This window comes from Moschus berezovskii, chromosome 9, assembly GCF_049115385.1.
Source record: "Moschus berezovskii isolate FMDL1 chromosome 9, NW_MosBer_1.0, whole genome shotgun sequence".
In the NCBI taxonomy this organism is placed as follows: Eukaryota; Metazoa; Chordata; class Mammalia; order Artiodactyla; family Moschidae; genus Moschus; species Moschus berezovskii.
The window spans coordinates 105,128,433-105,134,213 of NC_142468.1; the positions used below are offsets into that span (position 1 = coordinate 105,128,433).

Sequence of the window (5,781 nt, forward strand, 5' to 3'; positions counted from 1 at the left end):
TGGCGGGCTGTAGGCCATAGAGTCACAAACAGTCCGACGTGACTGAACAACTAAGCACAGCACAGGTAAATGGAAAACAGAGGAGAGAAGGGGAGACTTGACAATGTACATTCAATTGTCATTGATGGCATTATTTTAAATTAAGTTTTAATTCAAATTCTTAGGTCTGTTACTTAAAAATAGTTAAACATAGTGACAGGTGGACAGACTATAATACTATTAAGAAAATCTTTATATTCTCAATCCTACAAGGATTTTTGGTTCACCTTCTATACATGATTGATTCTATATTTGCTCATGGTCAAAGGATAGATAATGGAGAAAAAAATATTCCCACAACTCTCATCTATGCTGGAGTCTCCCAGAATGTCTAACTGCCCCTAAGGAAACACTGAAGTCTGAAAAAGGTGAATAAATATGTTGGTAGGCAATCGGTTTAAATCTTCTATATAGCGTATTTTATGTTCTCTCTTACAACTTAAAAACTATATTTAGATCACACTTAATCGGTCACTTTCATGTGCCTGGGAAATGATAGGCACTTTCACTTATATCTCTTTTCTTTGTGTAGATTCAGAACAAAATCTGAGACCAGTGATAATGGACCTGCAGAATTATTCCTCGGTATCAGAATTTGTGTTGCATGGACTCTGCACTTCACAGCATCTTCAAAAATTTTTCTTTGTATTCTTCTCTGAGATCTATGTGGTCCCTGTTCTGGGCCACCTTATCATTGTGGTCACTGTAATATCTGACCCCCATTTACACTCCTCCCCTATGTACTTCCTGCTGGGGAATCTCTCTTTCCTGGACATATGGTTGGCCTCATTTGCCACTCCCAAGATGATCAGGGACTTCCTTAGTGATCAAAAGCTCATCTCCTTCAGAGGATGTATGGCTCAAATCTTCTTCTTGCACTTTGTTGGAGGGGCTGAGATGGTACTTCTTGTTACCATGGCCTATGACAGGTATGTGGCCATATGCAAGCCTTTACATTACATGACAGTGATGAGCCAGCGGACTTGCGTGGGGCTGGTGTTGGTTTCATGGGTCATTGGATTTGTGCACTCCATCAGTCAGGTAGCCTTTACTGTAAATTTACCTTACTGTGGCCCCAAAGAGGTGGACAGCTTTTTCTGTGACCTTCCTCTTGTGATCAAGCTTGCCTGCCTGGACAATTATGTCTTGGGTATACTTATGATCTTAGACAGTGGGTTGCTTTCCATGAGCTGTTTTCTTCTCCTCCTGATCTCCTACACTGTTATTCTCATCACTGTCCGACAGCGTGCAGCTGGTGGGGTATCCAAATCACTCTCAACTTGCTCAGCACATATCATGGTAGTCACTCTTTGGGCCCTGCATTTTCATTTACGTGTGGCCTTTTAGTAGGTTCTCTGTGGACAAGCTCCTCTCTGTGTTTTATACCCTTTTTACTCCACTCTTGAACCCTCTTATCTACACACTGAGAAATAAGGAGATGAAAATATCTATGAAGAAACTGAGAAACCGACATGTGACTTTTCACTGAAGTCCAGCCTTCCAAAAAGTTATATGTTCTTATTCATTCAGAAGATATCTTTCTTTAATATAATTCTGATCAAATATTTCATTCTGACATGACATTGGTATAATTTGTATTGTGTTACATTATAGAGAAATAGTTACTGATTTCAACAAAATATATACATAATTTTGTGTGTGATATTATATATATGCATATGTAATTGCTCATACAATATATGTTTACTCAGGGCTTCCCTAATGGCTTAGATGGTAAAGAATCTGCCTGCAATGCAGGAGACACATATTCAATCGCTGGGCTGGGAAGAGCCTATGGAGAAGGGAATGGCTACCCACTCCAGTATTCTTGCCTGGAAAATACTGTGGACAGAGGAGCCTGGCAGGCTACAGTTCATGGGTTCACAGAGAACTGGACACAACGGAGCTACTAAGCAGGCATGCGTGCGTATGTTTACTCAATTCCACACATCCTCCTTGGAATGAATTCCACATTCTTTAAGCCAGATTTCTCTTAACAATTTGTCTAACAAAATTGATTAAAAATGAATTTTTATTTCCTAATCATAGTCCAGTGGGGCTTCCCAGGTGGCACAGTGGAAAAGAATCTGCCTGCCAGTGCAGGAGATGCCAGAGTCATGGGTTTGATCCCTGGGTGGGAAAGAGCCCCTGGAGAAGGAAATGGCAACCCGCTCAAGTATTCTGGCCTGGGAAAATCCCATGGACAGAGGAGCCTAATGGGCTACAGTCCATGGGGTTGCAAAGAGTCAAACATGACTGAGCATACACACACATATACACATACACACAATTATAGTCCAACACACAAGGGCTCTCGGTTCATAGCATGAGATATTTGGCCCAGGGAAGGTAGCTTGAGAGTAAATAATACCATGTGAATCTTTGTCCTGGTTTTGAAACCCTGAGAGGAAAAATTGCTTCACAATTTCAGGATCATATTGCTTTAAAAAGCAAGATGGGGAGCACATGTACACCGGGGGTGGATTCATATCAATGTATGGCAAAACCAATGCAATATTATAAAGTAATTCAGTTCAGTTCAGTTCAGTGCAGTCGCTCAGTCGTGTCCAACTCTCTGCGACCCCATGAATCACAGCACGCCAGGCCTCCCTGTCCATCACCAACTCCGGGAGTTCACTCAAACTCATGTCCACAGAGTCGGTGATGCCATCCAGCCATCTCATTCTCTGTCGTCCCCTTCTCTTCCCGCCCCCAACCTTTCCCAGCATCAGAGTCTTTTCCAGTGAGTCAACTCGTCGCATGAGGTGGCCAAAGTATTGCAGTTTCAGCTTTAGCATCAGTCCTTCCAATGAACACCCAGGATTGATCTCCTTTAGAATGGACTGGTTGGATCTTCTTGCATTACAAGGGATTCTCAATTAAAATTTTTTTAAAACAGCATATTATTTTTTCTTTTGAATGTGTATTATATTTAAACTTTTTTATTTAAAAACAATGCATGTTGTTGGTATTGAATTATCGAAGTCAATTTTAACATGAGAAAATCAATATTTTATGGCCACATATTTCATGGTATAAACATAAACTTACTATATGATATACACTGGACTATTTAATTAATAAATCTTCACCTATAGTAGGTTTTTAATAAACATTGCATCTTACTGAGTTGATGCTGTCCCTTAAGGAGTCATCTATTAGGAAGCGTTTGTCAGAATAACACAGATTCAGATCTTATGCTGAATTTTGAATGTCTTTGGATCCTAAAAGATAATCATAAGCAAGAATTAAGTTTGATATGAACTAAGTTAATGTTTAGAGGATTCAAGCAATTTTCTCATAAGTTTATTCAGAAACATCAAGCCAAAGGACCGAATTGGGTAATGCATGAATTATTTGAGTAACTGGATGAAACTTCCAATAATTTTGGACATTGTTGTCAATCAGTAAAAGCATGCTCCTGGGTACTTTTATTTTCCCCTCTGACTATAATCCTACGCATGTGCCTAAACAATAAAAGAACATAGAAGGAAAACAACTTCTTCCTTGGGATATTTTCTCTATAGTTATCTTGCTTGCTATTATGATAATACTGTGCTTCTACTTTATAAATTTGGACACAGTCAATTTTATGGCGATGCCCATATATGTGAACATTGTTGCTCATTCGCCCAGCTGTGTCCAACTCTGCGACCCCATGGGCTGCAGCACGCCGGGCCTTCTTGTTTCTCACCATCTCCTGGAGTTTGCCCAAGTTCATGTTCATTGCCTCGGTGAACACTGAAAAAGCTTAAAAGGAAATCAATATCTGTTTGGGGATTGATTTCCTTAGTTTTTATTGATGTAATACAGATTTTTTGATTTCTAGATTTTGGACATAGCTCTTTTCATCATCAAAGATATAGCTAATACTATTCATAGATTTATTTACTCAGTTGACAAGTGTTTGTCAAGCACCTTCCATATTTAATGCACTGCACTAAGAATGAAGATAGAGTGTTTAAGAACACACATTTCCAGTTTAGTGGAATAAAGTTGGTTATGCACACAATCAAAGCATATGATTAAATTAAAGTTGTGATAGGAATAAACATGATATGCTCTGAGAGCAAATGAGAGGAAAACCTAGTTCAGTTTTGATATTCAGAAAATATTTCCCTTATTATTTCAGCTTTTCTATCTCCTAGGATTCTGGATTCTATTACTGCACACACATGTATGTGCGCACACACATTTCATTTAGTTTAGCATGACTCAGTCACATAGTAAGTGCCCAAATATATGCTGAATCCTATGTTTCTTTTTATTAATAAAACTATCCAATGGTTATGTCCCATCTGTAATACCTGCTCAGCTCTCCATGTTGCTTATGCCAGATCCATGAAGACGGATGTGGACCATTGTATTATCAGTCTAGGTGGAGAAATCCCTGCATTTAAGCTGTCTGGACATAAACATGGATATTTGATGTGTTAGTAAAATTAGCGTGAAAGGAGTCATCCGTGTCTGTTTTCCACAGACTCTAAACTTTTGCAGGAAATTCACCACTGTCAATTCATAGGAAGTCATACCTTCCAAATAGAGGAACTTCTTTGCGTTTTGAGGAACCATTTATAAAACGTATTTTCCTATTCTGAGATAAGGTAAATTAAATACATAATACAGTGTTTCTCGAAGTATAACTGAAAGCTGCTTATACTAAAAAATCACCTGGAATGATTTTTAAATGCAAATAATATGTTCTTCTTTTGTTAACTGTAAACTGCCTCAGGTAATTGTAATTCACAACCATGATTGAGAACCACAGAACAATTGTTGACATTATCAATCTGCAGAAGTAGTTGCTATTAAGGTATGATTGGAAGGATTTTCTTGTGACAGAAATCTCTACTAATGGACCAGAAGGTGTTCTCAGAAGTATATCTCTGCAACCCGGAAAAATCCCTGACAGCAAAAAGCTGGACAATTGTAGGACTCAATGTTTTTCCTCTTAGGGACCATTGCTGTCCTTCGATGCCTGATGTCTAGGATTCTGAGAACTATTGTTTTGTGTATTTTATGTTAAGTTACTTTATAAGGAAAAGTAAATCCAGTCCTTATTATTCCATCTTAAGCAGAAGCAGAGAGCATCGTCTGTGTGATTGATATAAATATTCTTTTCCTGAAAATAAAATGAGTGTAAGATTGTAGAGATGCTAGTAGAGGTGCTGGATGTCGAGCGTTTCATCATGAATATGCAGAAAGGGGAACTGCTGCTGCTGCTAAGTCGCTTCTGTCCTGTCCGAATCTGTGCGACCCCATAGACGGCAGCCACTAGGTTCCGCCGTCCCTGGGATTTCTCCAGGCAAGAACACTGGAGTGGGTTGCCATTTCCTTCTCCAATGCATGAAAGTGAAAAGTGAAAGTGAATTGCCAATTCAGGGTCGATGCATGTTACAGGATGCTCGGGGCTGGTGTGCGGGGATGACCCAAAGGGAGGATAAGCGGAGGAGGGAGGTGGGAGGCGGGTTCAGGAAGGGGAACTCATGTACACCTGGGGCGGATTCATGTCAATGGATGGCGAAACCAACCAATATAATATTGTAAAATAATTAGCCTTCAATAAAAAAAAAAAAAAGTGAATTCGCTCAGTTGTATCCGACTCTTATCGACTCCATAGCCTGCAGCCTACCAGGCCCCTCCTTCCATGGGATTTTCCAGGCAAGAGTACTGGAGTGAGGTGCCATTGCCTTCTCCGAGAAAGGGGAACAAGAAAACTCAAAGGTAAATTCACAATTTTGT

General features: G+C 39.5%; 1 pseudogene; it reads left to right on the forward strand.

Moving 5' to 3' along the window:
* The first annotated feature begins 600 nt into the window (after positions 1 to 600).
* LOC148776913 (olfactory receptor 4K14-like) lies at positions 601 to 1,528 on the forward strand (annotated as a pseudogene).
* The last annotated feature ends 4,253 nt before the right edge of the window (positions 1,529 to 5,781 follow it).